This window comes from Ambystoma mexicanum, chromosome 1q (assembly GCF_040938575.1).
Source record: "Ambystoma mexicanum isolate Mex_15411 chromosome 1q, UKY_AmexF1_1, whole genome shotgun sequence".
NCBI lineage: Eukaryota > Metazoa > Chordata > Amphibia > Caudata > Ambystomatidae > Ambystoma > Ambystoma mexicanum.
In genome coordinates, this window is record NC_090922.1 from 1,241,077,174 (window position 1) to 1,241,095,606 (window position 18,433).

At 45.8% G+C, this 18,433-nt stretch overlaps 1 protein-coding gene across 3 annotated transcripts in view; it reads left to right on the top strand.

The window, feature by feature from the left end:
- KANK4 (KN motif and ankyrin repeat domains 4) overlaps nucleotides 1-18,433 on the top strand; it is a 1,485,983-nt gene that overhangs the window by 1,157,642 nt on the left and 309,908 nt on the right. The gene's annotated exons all lie outside the window — the stretch shown is intronic.

Genomic DNA, 18,433 nt, shown 5'->3' on the forward strand with positions numbered 1-18,433 from the left:
GTGCAGGCTAACCCAGCCAAATTGAGGATTTTTTAAGGGATTCTCGTGCATAAAAAGGATATTGAGTGTGCCAGGGGCCACCGGTAGGTGAAACTTTGCCAGTTTAGTCGAGGTTGCTTATAGGTTCGAGCCCTGCAATTTCTTGGTGCTCCGGTTTTCAGCAGCTGCGGGACATGACGATCATCTGTGATGGGACAGTAGCCTTTTCTCAGCTCACGAAGAAGAGAGGAAGAAAATTCCAGTGCATCCAGGCACAGTAGGACAGATAGGCAAAGCACCTACAGTGACTGCCCCCACAACATAGTGATGCAGGGATCACAAAGACTTGCGGCACACTCTCCTAGATCATGCCCCATAGGAGCTAGGTCTACGAAATTTGGCGGGAGAGGGTTGAGGACCACAAGCTAGCGATTCCCCAGAGTGCCAACTCGGGACGGCGGCGCTCCTATGCGATACCCCAGTGTAGAGCTGGTCAGTTCACTGGATGGCCCATGAACACTTCTGAGAAGGCTCTTTTGGTGGGTCAATGGGAGGTGCCGATAGTAGTTGTTCCCACTACTCCAAAGGGTCGTAGCACCATTGCAGGCCTTCAAAGATCAATGACAAAAGCAGGGGTCAGACGGAACAGCAGCAGGCACAGGGGAGCAAACCTTCCAGTGCATCTCTGGCAGTTCCACAGGTCTGCTTCCGCATTTCAGGATATTTGGTTACTTCTGTAGTTCAGAGCGAAATCCAGTTGATTGACTGGAATGGATGCAGATCCCCTTCTCTCATCCAAGATTCGGTTTGCGCTGAAATCTGGGATACCCATTGAAAGATCTGCTCTCTGGCATGCATGCCAGGCATGGGCCAATCATGACCCACGGTGGTCTCAGTCATTCAGACACACCATGCGTCCTGGTACCTGTAGTGTGGATTGGGATGAGACAGTCCCAGTCCTCTTCCTGGGCACTAGCACATGTGACATGCCAGAGCCCACAAAAGAGGCAGTATTCGTGGGAGGCTGCATGCCTAAATAAGGAAGTCCTGGGTCAGCTCAACTTGGGTGAAGGCTATGGATAAGATGGCCAAAGGACAGAACAAAAGACTTCATGGTAGAGCCATTTTCGGCACTGGCCACCGTCAGGGACCAAACCCGATAAACGTGGTATGGTAAAATAAAAAGAAGTAAAAATACCAGTAAAGTAAACTGCTGCCACCAGTTCTTCCTAGGCATACTTATCTCACCGCCAAAAATTCTCAGAATGTCTAGGGCCATAAAAAAACAAGACCCCTGTGCGGTACAGTAAGATACTTGGCGCACATATAAAAAGTTACCAAGAAATAGCAACAAAGTCAAAGGCTAAGGGAAACATAGTTTCCCAGTACTGACAGTGTGAAGGTTGTGTCAGTTTCCCCATAACAAATTAGCAAAAGCACAGGGGAGCACATCTGAAGGCTGCGCTCCACTGGAAAAAACCAGGTTAGGTCAGCCAAATGAAAGCAAAAAGTTTGGGGGGGTCCATAATATGGAGTTGAAAATTGCACTTAGAGAAATCTTTCCTAACATTGTGGTAGAATGTTGAAGGTACTGCAACACTGCAATGTCAGGGGAACCTCCCCAGACATGTCTAGGGTCATAGCTAAGCATTTGATGAAGGATGTGGTAGGACAGTGGTTTATGTGTTTATTTGGCTGACTTATACGGCTTGAACTTTGCTTCCTAGCCCTCCAGTGACCGTCACTTTGAGTCCCCACATTCAGTCCAAAAATGACAATTCCCCTGGTCTGCCTGTCCACATTATTCCCTCATACAATTCATTCGTAATGGCAGTGTATCCTTGACAAAAACTTTAAAGCATTCAGAGCTATACATTAGACCTGGCACGTGGTAGCTGCTTGCTCTCGAAGTGGCCCTGTACAAAGCTCCAGTGCATAAATATATAAATAAACAGTTGGGTTGGCATGTGTGCATTCCAAGCACATATGTGACTGGCAGAGACAATCAGCAGTGAACAGTCATACACTGTGTCACATGTTCATTCAGAGTGGCACCACTATATACTCCTTCTCGCAATTCCTACACCCTCACCCCCATTCACACGCTCTACTCCATTACTTGGTAATGTGACAAGTTACACCCGAGTTGGTGGACGGCGGCGCGGGCATCACAGTGTGAGCTTTCAATGAAGGTGGGCCCTGGTAGCCTGCACCAGTGCTTTTGGGGAGCATGGTTCAACTGCCAGCATGAACCCATTGCATTCTGAGATGTGTAAGCCGTAAATCGACATATTGGTGTCGCCTGGATTTCTGTTAATGTTTAATTTAAATGAAATGCCCACCAGCGTGGTCTCCCTTCAGCCACAGGGTCTAGTGCTTCTTCTTTTAGCTGTGTGCCGCCAACATATGTATCTGAACATACCTTTTGAAGGTGCCTACCTTTTATTTTGTTTTGCATTTAACATATAAGATCAAATCAAAGTATTTCAGACATTTCTATAAATGTATATAAAAGTGATAAAAATACGTATCATCACAGTAAGATTTTCACGAACTCATACAAGCACCCTAATATTTGAAAGTATGTTTTCTTCCTTCTAATTCTAAAAGCTTGTGTCAGGAAACCTTGAACTGTCGTAAAGAGTGTTAGAGGAGCACACCTTTTGTAAATTTATCCTTAATATGTTCAACGAGGGTTTCTCAATTTTGGAAGTATCTTAGGTGCTCCCTTGAGCTAGATCCTGGGAAAAAGGATCAAATCTAAACAGGTTTTTTTGAGATCACTTTACTACAAAAATGACCATCGCTTTGTGCACACTTTTGGGCATTAAACAATGCAAAATGACATTTTGTCACAATTCTGTTTCAACATATGTTTTTTTAATCCTTTTAGACAAAAATCACTCTGAAACATAAAGGACTAGTGCAGTTTGAGAAATGAACTTTTGTTATAGTAAAATTTGACACTCTACGGGTGACACAATAACCAAAGAGGAAATATTTAACGTGTTGTAGTATTTGCATTAAGCATCACTAAGTATGGGGTAATGTTACATCTCGAAACTATTATGTTAATGTATTATATTGTATTATATTTATGGAACAAACAAAAGCGTTAACTGATGAAAATGTGCAAGTTCATCTTTATTTCATTTTGTTTTAGAGTGATGTTTGTCTAAAAAGATTAAACAAACATGTGGAAACAGAATTGTGATTTTGCGTTGTTTAATGCTCAAAAGTGTGCACGGAGCGATGGTCATTTTTGTAGAGAAGTGATCTCAAAAAACCTGTTGTTTAGGAAACCTTGAACTCCCCACTTCACAGCACAATCAGGAAGCATGGGAAAATAGGAGAGCAGGATTCCACTGGATGAACCCATGGGCTTCCATAACTGGGGTTATCGTTTGACATTGAATTTACTGCTATTTGCTACAAAAAAAGACAATGGGCATCATTACGAGTCCGGCGGTAACCGTGGCGGTAAAACCGCCTGGTTACCGCCGGACTCATATTACCGTTCCGCCTCTGTGATTCCCGGAAATACTGGGGCATTACAACCCCAGTTTTCCGGGAATCACGGAGGCGGAATGGTGTTAATCCCATTCCCATTGAGTCCTTTGGGACTTGATGGGAATGGGGATCATGGAAACACCGGCAGCATCTCGTAATGCTGCCGGTGTTTGCTCGTCCGCCTGTAGGCGGGCGGTGTTAAACCCGCCAGGTCAAACCTGGAGGGAACATCACCTCCCACCTGCAGGAGTCGGGATCAGGCGGTCCGGAAACAACGGTGGCGGCGGGTTTACCGCCACCGTTATTTCCAGACCGCCTGATTTGTAATGAGGCTGTATTTGTCTCTTCATGCTAAGTGCAGGAGTACAAACATGTTTTTTTGGGGAATAGGACCACATGGCTGGTGTGGTTTTGTTATCTAAAGTGGCCAAACCACTTCCTTGCGGAAGCCTCAGGGGCCCATGTCATATATTCTGCTATATCTGCCTGAGGCTTTGCTGTGTTACCATTCCTTTAGGGCTGGGCTGTCTGAGGCGCAGGAGTGTGCTGGCAAGCATTCTCGCATTGTATTCTGAGTAGTGGAGGCCCCCCCACCACGAACCATAGGTGATTTGCTCTCTTATTGTAATTGGTTATTTATAACGCGCTTTATACCCCGAGGTTTCTAAGCGCGACCTGGGGATCGAATCTGTGTTGGTCCACGTCATCTTGCTTCCAAGGTGAGCATTTTGACCCAGAGCTATTCTCCCTTCTTGCACCTGGATTGTTGTTCATGTTTGATTTAAATAAAACACAAACTAGCGTTGTCTACTACTATCCACGGGGCTTATCGGCTCTTCTCTGGGCACTAAACCTCCATCATTTGTCTGTATATCTGGACAGACCTTTCATAGGAGCCCGTCTTTTATTTAATTTTACATTTAGGAAATAAACACAAACAGAATCCACAGCGAGTTACCATGATTGTTGAGGTACTCCAGTTCAAACAGGTGGCTTCTATACCGGCCAAATGGCCCTGTTGGAACTCTTCACATTTTGAAGCAGTGCCTTCGCCACAACCTTTCCTACCCCTCCGTCCAATATCACTAAATGTTTAGGGTATAGTAGAAAGATGGGATTAGTTTAAGTTTGTTAGGATTTATTTTTAGTTTGTGAATCCCCGATAAAATATATCTAGAATATTTTTAATAGGTTATTATTGGTTAAAATATATCTAGGTTATTTTTTTAAAATATCTAAGGCAGTGTTAAAACTACCCAAGTTTGGGGGAAATCACTCAAGTGAGATGTTGCTGGCCTACGACCATCAAATCTCAGAAGGCAATGGTATAAAGATACTAATTCATCAATTATTAATGCAATACATTTAATAGGTTTGCAACAATGAAGGGCAACAGGTCCCTGTGGTGTGAAGAATGACATGTAAATCGCTTCATGCATGTTTGCAGCATGTAATTCTTTTCAAGCATGGTGCCACAAAATGTACTTGGATTCTGACAGTTATCTTTATGACACATTAGAGCTTGTCTCTCAATGAACTCTCTTTAGGACAAATATCTCTTCGAACTGTTGTGAATTACTGTTTAGAGAAAGTCCTTTCTTTGTTGTGCCTGGCAAGAATAGCTAAAATGAAGGCGCAACCACGAATCTCTGATTGGAAAAGGGAACAGAACATTTCAGCCAACATGAGGGTGAAATGTGTATATGGGTGTCTGCAGCCTTGATAGGGGTCTATCTTGGATTGATGAAGCTATGCATAAAATAGCTTTGCTGTATGAGACAAAGACACCCTACACGGACCAACATATATGCTTTCAGCTCATTTGCATACCCACAGTGCATTGCTCAGTGCTTCGGGAGTGAACTTTCAGTGATGGCTAGTGGTTGGCACTGTGGCATGTGTGCTTGTTGGCAGTAATGTCCTATCCATCTCTCATATTTCAGGTAAAGGGCTTTTTCATGCATTGTTTAAACCCACCATAACTTTGATGGTGTTGGGATAAAGGAAGGGAAGATTGTCACACCAATATAACTTATAATGACTGTCAGTCTCATGAACACTCAGTTAATTCTGTGTCACGGGTCCACATTTTAGAGCATTTAAGTGGAACATGTGGGACCTGAGATCTTGATTAACAATTGAGATTTTTTTTTTATATTAATCACGGGAGATCCTTAGAGAAATTGGTCCTTCTATCCCTATTTCGAAATTAGATTGTGAGCAACCTATTACATAATGTATGTAGCTTACCTCTTAATTACACCTTTACAGTTTCCCAAACCCTGGGCGAGCCCCCTCCCCTGAGCCCCTCTGGCGGGCTTGCAGACTCTATCTACGTGCTGTTTTCATTGTTAAACTCTAGTTCAATTCACAGGTACCTTGAGCTAGATTTGGGAGGCTCCCGGAGCGGACACAGAGCCTGATTCACCGAAGAGTTTTATAATGGCGCAATCCCATAGGGAAAACACTCTGTGAATCAGATCCACAGTGTCTGATTAGCTTGGGTCCTTTTCCATAGCGAATAGAGGGTGTCATTTGAAGGCGTTGCAGCCAGAGAATGGCAGCTGCCCCCTCAAAATGAAGCATCTATATGAAGACCCCAAACAATTATTAGGTGTAAAAGGTGACAAATAGTTTAAACTTTCCTTTTTGTTTCTCGGTGGTTCAGACTTTTGTCAAACTGCCAAGATAACTTCCTCCACAAGGCTTTCACCATATCAAAGATGCAGGGTGCTTTCAGGTTTCTATTCATTTATTTATTCATTTAATTGCTTTTTTACAACGTTTGGTTTTTAAGCGTGGTCTTGCTTCAAGACCAGCGCGTCCAAGACCAGCGCGTTGCCCCTGTGCTATCCTCCGTGAAGAAATTTCGACCTTCCCTCATTTCGATCCTATTTTTGTCATTTTTTATCCACCTTTTCCCTTTAAGGGTGACCTCTCCCACTACGACCTCTTTTACCAATACCCCCAACACCCATCTGTCTTTTGGGGGCATAATTGCCATTACAATTCTATTTCAGTCATAAGTCACGAGGGAGTTTTTGCTCTTATTCGCAAAAGAAAATCAATGAATATTTGTTGTTGCTGCCCCTTCATTATGAAGAGCGGCAGCATAGATAGACTGCTTGGCCGCCCACTGTCAGCAATGTCTTTTTTCTTGAAATCATACTTTCTGACTTGAAATAAGGTGTTTCCATTTAGTGTGCAGCAGATATACTGACGGAATCACATGAGCTTGTTTACAGGTCAGCCATTTTGTCTGCACTTCAGTCATGGGGCACTTTTAGGGATTAAAGGTGAAAGAAAAACATCAATGTCCCTGTTGTTCAAATTTTGAATTGTCATTGGGGAGGAGAATAATCCCCCAGACCCTGGCCCCTGCAGAAAAGACCTGAAAAAGACCTTAAAAGTCCCTGTCTGCGAACGCTGAGAACCCGTTCTCCATTCTCAACACTCATCTTTTATTCACAATATACTTGACCATTCATAAACTGCGCTGCACATGTCATAAGAAGACGTGTGCAAGCCTGCAGGGAGTTTGCGTTCCTGCTTCTATGTCTGTCGGCGTTGTTATTTGTCTGCGCCCGTGCCTCGGGCCGCCCTGCTCTCTCACATGCATACATGCATGCATACACAGAGAAGCGGACAGGCGTGACTGGACTGAGACGTGCCCCTAACAAGCCATGTGTGTACACTGAGTGCTCCAGTGTTTAAGTTCACCACGGCTTGTACCACTTACTGTACAGGGGTGGTCCCGTCCGGCACGTGACAGACCATTGTCCTCCTGGACTCTCGAGTCTATGGAGACTGCTTCTGGGCTGTGTAGAGGGGCAACGTCACTTGAGTGTTACCACTACACCACTTACAGGACAGCGCCAATATACACTTGCATGCAAGAACCCATGGCTTTCCTGGGTGCCTTTCTGTGTTGGCCCAAGCTCGGACTGGCCTATAGGGCAATGCCCGAACCAAAAATAAAAAAACGCTAGTGTGGGAACGTTACTTCACCATGCGGCTAGTAGTTTTGACCAGAGTTACTGAACAAATATTCTTTAAAATGCACGGTTTGCATAACATTTTGATCAAAACATCATGAATTGCCATTTGCAACTGTAGGATACTTTTTCATTGGTGCCAGAGACAATGTTATGCCTCAGTCCGATCCTGATGTGCTGTCCACAGGATGTATCTGTGTGAAGAAGGCCCTTGACTCTATACAGAAGGTGTCTAGCTGTTCCACCTGCACAGTGCAAGGTTCGGTGCTCACGCTTACTACACCCAGCCACCCTTGAACGCGCTTCTGTTGCTCAACTCACACTGACCATCACCCCGAAATGCCCTGGCAATGCTGCATCTGGCTGAGTGAAGAATGCATCTGCCTGCAGCATGACATTCACTAGAATCCGCCCTTGGCAGCTAAGTGTGGGTTGTTTGTCCCTTGACTGCCAAACAATGTCCTCTGTTCTTTTTTTATCTGGAGCCCTAGCTGCGCAAACATTGCATCTGACTGTGGCTTAATATTTATGAAATTGTTACTGGCTGTTGGCACAGTTAGCCCGTCCAGCCTGGGCTATGGACCCCTTTCCCATCCTATGGTGTTTCGTTGGCCAGATGACCTACTTCCTCCTACTTCAGGACCAGGACTTCCTGCCAATTCATTTTAACATCAGCCAGCATTGCAGTTTATGAACAGGCTGGTGTGGCTTTGATGGACAGCCACGATTTTCCCCAGCACTGTAACTTTGTATACTTCATGCAGATAAGAATCCTTACTTTGAATCGTCTGCCCCGGACAACATCTATTTTCTTTCTGCATATGCACCCTGGCTACTTTATATTGTATTGTAATTATCATTTGTATAGCACCATTTACCAATGGTATGGTCTGATCTCAACGCGCTTTAGGTTGAATGTCCCAGGCGGACCAAAGTCCAGGTATGGGAAATTCATCAGACGAGTTTAGAATGCCTGTGTGCTTTTAAGCCAATGCGAAAGTCGGTAGAGGTGGCAAAGTCCCTGCTAGCCACCCATGTCAATCTGACATGTGTATGGGTGCTAAGAGCTAGTCCGGAGAGTATCCGAGAGCAGGAGAATCACTATGAGTGCAGCTAGACCACATTTTTATAGTGAGAGATATATGGGTAAACATGGAGGTGCCTTATTTGCGAACCAGCATCTCTTCCAGTACAGAAATGGATGTTGTGATGTTATGGTATGTTATGTTTTAAAATCTTGCAGAGCGCGAACTTTCACCCCAAAGGGCATCATGGCGCTAGGGCAAGACAAAGCAATGGGCGATGCACACTGCCCCCAAAGTTAAGCTGCAAAAGCCAGGTTTTGATAGCATGCCTAAAGGATAAATGGTCCTCTGTAAGGCGGAGAGGCAGAGGAAGAGAGTTCCAGCAGGGCCGCTGAAGCTGAAAAGAATTGCCCCCCACCCCATGCGGACATGCTTAACGCGCAGAAAAGCAATGCATGTTGTGTTAGCAGACAGAAGGAAGAGTAATGGAACGTAGCAGCAGAATTTCTCCTGCAGGTATTCCGGGCCAGTTTTGTAAAAGACGCAGTGCACAATACACAGTGCCTTAAATTTGACCCAACTGGACACCGGGAGCCTATGTACGGATTGGAAAATAGCAGAAACTGAAGCATAACGGGAGGTTGCAGTAGCCACACGAGAGTCTGAATGCTCCAAAAACTGCAGGCGACGCAGAAAGTAGCCCAGCTGTGGTTAATAAACAGAGTTACAGTAGTCAAGTGAACCTGCGACTAGCGAAGAGACACCATAGGGCAAAGATCTGGGGGACGAAAAGGAAGGACTTTACGCAAAGTACAGAGTTTAAAATAAACCCCTTGACAAACCATACTCACCTGAGGCAGCATAGAGAGGAAAACTGAAAGCTTAACCTGCAAGTTTTTGACTACTGCAGAAGGCTGAGGTAAAGGGCGTAGCTCAGACGGCCAGAAAGCAGTGGAACAAGGCAAGACCTCAGGGTGGCCCCGACAATCAAGACCTCAGTCTTATCGCCATTGAGTCAGAGCCAATTTTGGCCCATCCAAACGGGCATTGCAGAAAGACAACGACAACAGCGCCCAGCTGTAGATGGAAAAGCCAGATCCAACTGCATGAGGATCTTGGTGTCGTCAGCGTAAGAATAACACTGAAATCTAAACGAGTGAACGAAAAAAAATTAGAGGCTGGATGTAAACATTAAAGAGGAGAGGGGAGAGAGCAGAACTCGGAGGAACCCCACAGGTCAGAGGAAGAGGAGAAGAAGTCAAAGCAGGAAGAAAGAGTGACTGAGAACGGTCAGCCAGAAAAGAAGAGAACCAGTCAAGAACTTGACCAGAGATCCCCAGAGAAGCTAGCCTCTGGTCCAAGATGGAATGGTCAATGGTGTTGAATGCTGTACAGAGATCGAGGAGGATCAGAGCACCGATGCCGCCTTGATCTGCTATCTGTGCCAGATACCAGTGACAGATACCAGGACCGATTGCGTGCCTTTTCCCAGTCTAAACCCTGACTGGAAAGGATCCAAACAGTGTGAGCCCTTGAGAAAAGAACGTAGAAGGAGAGTGATCAAGGATTCAACCAATTTCATAGGAAAAGAGAGAAGAGAAATAGGCTGGAAATTAGAAGGAAGAAGAGGATCCAGCTTACGTTTTTTAAGAGTGGCATCGCCAGAGCATGCTTAAGTGAAGAAGGGATGTAGCCATTAGTGAGGGAGGAGTTAATCGCTGATGACACCGAGGTCACGATGAGAGGAATCACGTCTTTAAGAGTATCAAGAGGAATAGGATACGCAGGAGAAACGGACTTGAATCTCTGAGCAGCCACAACAATGTCAGCTTCAGTGAACAAAGGAAATACATCCCATAGGTCAGGGGCAGATCCTCCCACTGAGACTCCAGCCCCCTGTTCACTTGGGTCCAGAGAGTCGCAGATCTTCTAGCGAATAGTATGGATTTGTTCTAGAGAAAAGGTGGAGAGAGATGTACACAGCTGACGAGAAGGAGTAACCTTATTAGGGCAAGGCAAGGCATAGAGGGCCGGCACCAGTTTAAAAAGCTGCTGAGGACAATTAACAGCGGGTTGAATACGTGCTGTAAAATAGGCCTGCTTCGTTTTGAAGATATCCAGTTGATACACTAACGCAGCCTTACGGAATGCTAGACAGGCCAGATGGTAGTATAGTGATCGCCATGTGTGTTCAGCCTGTCTACAAAGCAGGCAAAGACCTGCCAGATCATTGTAGAACCGAGGCTCCAAGGTTTGGACGTTTTGAGCGGAGCCAAGAGATCAGCAGTAGCTTGAAATGCTTTGGTCAAAGCATCAAGATCCATGGGAAGACCCGAGGATAGAGCCTCTGTAAGGCTGGCTACAATCATAGCCTACAGTATATTATACCACGATGTGAGGGAGTGTGAAGGAGGGCACAAGGCCGTGTCTCAGGACAGGTATTGATGGTAACTGGTAATATAAAGTGATCGGTCCACAAAACGGAAATACCAGGGTAAACCATTACCACCATGGGGGGTCAAATAAGAGATCCAAGGTGTTTCCTAACACGTGCGTAGGGCCAGAGATCATCTGAGGGAGAATTAAGTCCATCAAGCAGGAAACCAGACTGGCGGCAGTGTACATTGTTACTGTTATTAAAATCCCCTAATAGAATAAAGGAATCATATTGCAGTCTAAGATCAGTAAGCAATTCTACTAAATCAGACACAAAACCTGCATCATAGCAAGGTGGTCTGTAGACTAATAAGGCATGCACTGTGCAGAGCACAGAGATTTGAACAGGCAGGACGAAAGCCTCCATATTCAGAAAGTGGGTGAGAGGCAACATAGAGCAGACATCATTCTTACGGTGTATAAGAGCAATACCTCCACCTGCACGAGAGGGTGTCCTATAAAGTCTGATGATGCTACACTCCACAGGGAGAGCATGAATCAGATGAGGGTCGGATGTACTCTTGAGCCACGTTTCTGTGATGAAAGCTAGATCGGGAAGCAGGTCCTGTAGCAGGTCATAGCAATCAGAAGTGTGCGCTACCAAAGAACAGGAACTGAGTAACAGACCTCTTACCTGAATAGGTGAAACCGGGGATTTACAAGAGCTTAGGACTGGAGTATGACAGCAAGGACAGTTCAAAGGGAAAACCGTACTTAGAGGAGCAGTCTGGATCAACTCTTCACACGAAAAACATTTCTGGCTTGAAGGGCGGGTCCTGACCCAAGGCCCAGCTGAGGCGCGGATGAGCGCAGATGGGCAGGACTTTGGCCGGACTTCAGCGCGGGCAAGGCACGACCGCTGCTCCTGGCCGCTGCGCTTCCAGAAAGGAGGGCCACTTATATAACACATGAGAGAGGAGAAATCCAATCAGCGGCAGCTACCCATAGGCAGCGAGGAGAGACTTGCAGGGTGAGTGCAGGTATGAGACAAAAAGACAGACTATCACAGAAACGAGCTGTTTGACCGTAGTAGAAGCCAGGCAACCTATGTCCGCAATGCGCGGAGTACAAGGAACACAAATAAAGTAAAATAAATGTAAACAAGAAAAAAAAAAGGTAATATATGCTGCGCGAAACGCACTGAAAAATAAAGGCACACAGTAGCACGCGGCTGGCTCGAGTCAAACCTGGTGGATGTAAAGCAAATAAATCAAATAAAATCTAGAAGATTCAAAATTGCGGATTGTTAACATGCAAGATGCACAGTGGGATCACTCCCAGCAAGGTCCAAGCCGACCTGCAAACGAAGTGAGGAGCCTCTGGGCATGAGACATGAGCTAAACAGAAGCTGGGCTACATAGCTTCTGGGGCACTTGAGTAGATGGGTACAACATTTAGAAATGTATACTAGCGAATGTAAAAAGTGCCTCCATCTGAGGGGATCAGAGGAAACCCCAGGAACCGCCTGAAAACCAATACACAATGCGAGCAGAAAGCAAATGATACCAGTATGTACTATGTGAGGGAGTAGCCCGAAGATCAGTCTCTGGCCCCGTATTGAGTATTTGTTACTGTTCTGCCCAGGTGAACACACAGTCCCCCCTTCTGCCCCTCAGGTCCAGCAGACATAGCTGGGTGTCAGGCTCATCCCCACCTGGAAGAAGAGCAGTAGACACCTTCATGCCATGGCAAAACACACGTGCTCGCCCCTTACGGACTTCCAGTGAGAAACGCCCCTTCTTACTTCTTGGCATTGATCAGAAAGTGGACGCATTTTCTAAAATCAGCACCAAGTTTCTGTCAGAACTTTTCTCTCCTCCAAATTCCCCTTTACGAGGGAAACATCCAAATGCCCCTCTTTACTCACTTTCTTATATAAAATATAAAAACTAAGTCCACCAAAATAAGCTGGCCTGGGCAACTGCAGTCTTCCATGGGCACAAAAAATGATAGAGTTACAAAATCTATATCTGTTGGATAGGCTACATGTGTCACAGCTCCTGGCTCCTTGAAGAAATGTTCTGGGTTTATATCCCCCACTGGTTGCAGGGTGTCTTCAATGCACTTCAGACCCCGTGACCAGGCTAAGGGCAGTCTCTGAAGGATGCCAGTCGGAGAATTTTGCTTGCTGGTTTAGCTACGTCAGGAGCCTTTTTCGCCTCCTATGTCAACTTCTTCCTCGCGCTTTGTGGACCGGACACCCCATTGGTACCTCCCCTTTGGCTGTTTTTCACGTCACCAGTGTGTGCACAAAGGGAGTGCCCGGGAAAGCAAGCCCAATCCATCAATTGCCACATCACCAGATGAGAAGCAATGAGCATTAGGCGACAAGTGGCTGCACTTGTCAACGTTCACTCTGCTTCTCCTGCACAGAGACGTCTCCCCCTCACTCTGCACGTCCTGATTTAGTTAGGGAGCTACATATATGTTTTCCTACCTGTGTGTGTTGTGTGTGTGAGTTTCTGTAGATTCAGCAACAAGCAGCAAACGTTTATCTTGAAATGGGACTTTAGGCTCAAGGGGCCCCAAACCCCGATGTTGGCAGCCTTATTATACAGTAAGTACTACTTTAAGTCAGCAAAATAAATGTGCACTTTGCGGCAGGCACATTACAGGCTACCTTTGCTGGTGGCATCATGCTTTCTACTCCATCTGGCCTGGAAGTATCATCACCTCGTTGCCTTTCTGCTCCTGGTTTCAACTACATTAGCACCATGCTGGCAAAGAAACCTTACCAGCTTCTTCAAGTGCCCTTTTATTGTTTCAACGCCCTGCTGTCTACCTTTCTTTGTTCTGCCATGCAAAGGTAAATACACCTGCCCCGTGATTACCTTCAACCATTCACCCTCCCCCCCTATTCCTTTATCCAGGATTTTGCCACAGAATGAATCAACAAGGTGGGGATGATATAATGCACATATTCCCTCAGGAAGCACCAGTTTCCACAAACTAAATGCTCGTCACTTTAATTATGCACTTACCATCGGGGGTCAAGTCCTAAAAAATAAAGTGGGGGGGCTCAACAAACGCAGTGGGATGTGACATCACCAAAACATTTGCATATCAAGGTGAAATGTGCACATTTCATTAAATTGGCTTTGCATAACCACCCAAATTGCACAGGACGAATGGCATTTGCCTTTCATAAAATCAGCACACACACAAAACCAAGAGAGGATATTTTCTTCTAATAGTGTTTTTGAAAACTTTAAAAGGTGTGCATGTTTTTAAACTCCAAGAACCAACATAAATGCTTTCCCTGGGACTTGCAGTACTGAAATGGGACATTTCACATTTAGTTGTCTCTTATTTTTCATCAGGTGATGTAATGCATTGGTGAAGTGTCTGGCCTACAAATCTGCAGACTGCTGTTTGATCCCCGAGGTTGGCTGCAATTCAAAGAGGACATTCAATGTTTCGCATTTTAGCTGGGGGGTCTGAGCCCCCCTCTGAAAAAAGTGGGTGGACTCCGTCCCCCTGCGTGTACCCTCGACTTGAGCCCTGCTTACCATGCAAGCACAGAGCACTATAAAAGGTATCAAGTGGTTACAGGCACATTTCGCCCTGCTTGCAGCTCTTTGCTGTGGATCAATGAATATTCATGGGCATTCCTTACGTTCCAGGTGCAGCTCATGTTATGCAACTGGAGCGATAAAACGAGGGAAACCCCATATTGGTGTTTGTATTAGGAAACATCTACGTCATCATCTGATCAACCCACAGCTGCCTCAGATGGGGTTTCCCAGCTGTAGCCTGGGGCCCCAAACATCCTTTTAAAATGGGCCCCCACAAGCTGGAATGCCACATGCACTAACATCGCTCTTGTTGCACAATAATAATAGTAATAATAATGTGTCTTTTATATAGCGCTTTTATTCAAAACGCTTTACATAGGACACTTGTCTTTATACCGAAGTAATTTATAACCAATGCCCATATATCGAATCTTTTATCTTGAAAACTTATATAGTGAATGTATTTTTTTTACCCCTTTACCCCACCTGAAATGCATTCACTATAAAAGTGTTCAATATAAATCATTCAATGAATGGGCATTCAATATAAAGGATTCGATATAAACACTGCATATCATTATTATTGTGCAATGCAGACATGCTTCATATGTAAACAAGAAGGGAGACTATGACGGTGCCATGTGTTAACAAAGATTAATTTTTACTGAAGTCATTTTTTCTGCGATTTATTCACCTGATTCTTTTAACACAAAATGCAGGGGGGAGGGTACCGATGACCTCCCTCTCTCCCCACCAACCACTCCTTTCCACCCATCCCATGTTGCCCCAGCCAAACGAGTCCCCTACAATTTAGCATCAAAAATTCTGTAAATGAAGTGCGGTAAAAAAAAAAATCCAGAGTGTAAAACTACTGGATACTGATTGTGACAACATTTCATGCGAGATATTATACATCAAAATGAATGTGATTTGTGGGAAAAATAGCAGTTTGCGAGTGATCCGCGCTTTCCATTCGAGAGAATGATACCCTCTCCATTTACTGGATACTCCTGTGAGATATGGGAGCCCTTCTGGACAAGAAATGGATCATGCACGAGCCAACTCAGGCCAGCTTTGCATCTCAGCTTGGTAGCACCCCGCACATTCGTAGCTATTTTTGAAGCATTACTACTGCACCCCCACCTTCTCACAATAAATACAATCTCAAAAGATCACACAGAACGCAGTATCCCGGATCACATTTCCTAAGAGGGAACTTTGCTGACCGTAGGAGAGTTTCTGGCGAAGCCACTTGGCTGGGGCCCACTACACCGCTCCATGACAAGCCTAGGCGCCCTGAAACTACTGTAGCAGTGATTTGACGCAGTATAAAAGCATATTAAAATGGCATAACAAAGCAAACGGAGGAATGTGTTGGTGGGGCATCGAAGCCGGAGGCTGCATGAAGCAGATGTGCATTTGCGTGGTGCTTGCCCTCAACACATCTGGCCATTCAAGATGACCTGACTACCAGGAAGGAACTTGGTGCCAGCATCTGCTGTTTGCATTAGAACTGAAAGGAGGCGCCAGCCAGCAAAATGATGTGGAAGGGCTAGCCTGAACCGAGCACCCCCGAGAACCAACGTTGGGGAACCAAAATAGCTATGAATGGTGTTCATGTAAAGGGCATTTTGGCTAACAGAAAACAACCATAGCTTAACTCAGTCATAGACTTTAAACCCAGGGTGCAAGAGATCAGCCTTGGTCCGCAGCCCCTCATGAGGGCTTCTGCTCACAAACACAGCAGCAGAGGGGGGCCTGAGCCATCATCATCAATGCCTCTTGAGGAATGCTGATCGTCATCAGCAGCACTGCTCTACTCCCCCCGCTCAATCATCTACACCAATTCCTCCTGATGAATGCTGATCATTGTCAGCAGCACTGCTCTACTCCCCCCGCTCAAGCCTCTAAACCAATGCCTCCTGAGGAATGCTGATCGTGGTCAGCCACACTGCTCTACTCCCCCGCTGAAGCCTCTACATCAATGCCTCCTGATCAATGCTGACTGTGGTCAGCAGCACTGCTCTACTCCCCCGCTCAAGCCTCTACACCAATGCCTTATGATGAATGCTGATCGTGGTCAGCAGCACTGCTCTACTCCCCTGCTCAAGCTTCTACACCAATGCCTCCTGATGATTGCTGATCATTGTCAGCAGCACTGCTCTACTCCCCCCGCAAGGCCTCCTGATGAATGCTGATTTTGGTCAGCAGCACTGCTGTACTCCCCCCGCAATGGGTCCTGATGAATGCTGATCATGGTCAGCCACACTGCTCTACTCTTCCGCTGAAGCATCTACATCAGTGCCTGCTGATGAATGCTGATCGTGGTCAGCAGCACTGCTCTACTCCCCCGCTCAAGCCTCTACACCAATGCCTTCTGATGAATGCTGATCGTGGTCAGCAGCACTGCTCTACTCCCCCGCTCAAACTTCTACACCAATGCCTCCTGATGAATGCTGATTGTGGTCAGCTGCACTGCTCTACTCCCCCCGCAATGGCTCCTGATGAATGCTGATCGTGGTCCGCCGCACTGCTCTACTCCTCCGCAGAAGCCTCTACATCAGTGCCTGCTGATGATTGCTGATCGTTGTCAGCAGCACTGCTCTACTTCCCCCCCCCCGCAATGCCTGCTGATGAATGCTGATTGTGGTAAGCAGCACTGCTCTACTCCCCCCGCAATGGCTCCTGATGAATGCTGATTGTGGTCAGCCGCACTGCTCTACTCCTCCGCTGAAGCCTCTACATCAGTGTGGGCTGATGAATGCTGATCGTGGTCAGCAGCACTGCTCTACTCCCCCCGCTCAAGCCTCTGCTCCAATGCCTCCGATGAATGCTGATCGTGGTCAGCAGCACTGCTCTACCCCCACCCCCCGCTCAAGCCTCTACACCAATGCCTCCTGATGAAGTCTCAACTGTGCCACAGCCCCTTCAGACCTTCATTTTTCACGCGTTCCTATATTTAAGTTTATCAGTATATAGCAACGTGGATATAGCTCCTAATAGAAGCAGTGAACATTAATTGTAACAGGAACATCTTACGAGGTTTTTTTTCACAGAAATAAAAGATGTAATGTATTATGTAGTGCTTCATAGCACTATATCTCACTATAAGAGCTGTTATAGTTATATTATTACCCCTTCAGTGTTACTCAATGTATCGACCACAGAAGGATAAATGGCTGGCATACGGTTACGCTCACATGACTGAGATGTGTGCGTAACATTCTGGGCTATTTTACAGGTAATAAAGTGTGCGTAGTTTAGGACTGTACATATTCACACAACCTGAATGAAATAGGGAGTGTGGTAAAAGCACACAATTATAATAAAGGGGCAGCACAAAGTGCAGCTGGCTGTTACATATTTACATTACAAATATTTACAATTCGGGGCAGAAGGTGATAATGTGATTTGCCTGGAATCACACAATCCGTCACTCTATCGGTAACTAAGGTAAACCAACAGAAAGCCATGTAATTTTATCTCAGATCGTGTTCCCATGCAGCACCTCCTGCTCTGTTCCTTTGCGGGCCCTGTTCCCACGGGCAGGCTCTATGGCAAATGTTACACTTCCCCGCTCCTTTGAACATGGTGAGGTATAAAGATGGGGCGTGGGGGTTCATCTCTGAGAAACACAGACAGGGGATGAAGAACTTGAACTGAGAAAGAAAGGGGTGGACATAGGGTGACCAGACGTCCCGGTATTACCTGGACTGTCTCGGAATGTGGAGCTCCGTCCCCCTTTGTCAAGTTTAGGTTTCGATTGGAAACTGCAGTGGTCCCGGTTTTTGGTAGTAGGTCTGCACTGCTGGCTGGCACAGATCGCACAGAAGAAATGCTGCATTTGACAACTTAAAGGATAGTTCCGGGACTTTTTTTTTATTGTCCCTACGGGTCGGCCATGTGTTTGTAAGCATAAATCGGTAGATCGTAGGAAACTTTCCTATGGACCTTACCCGACTTTTCGCCCATT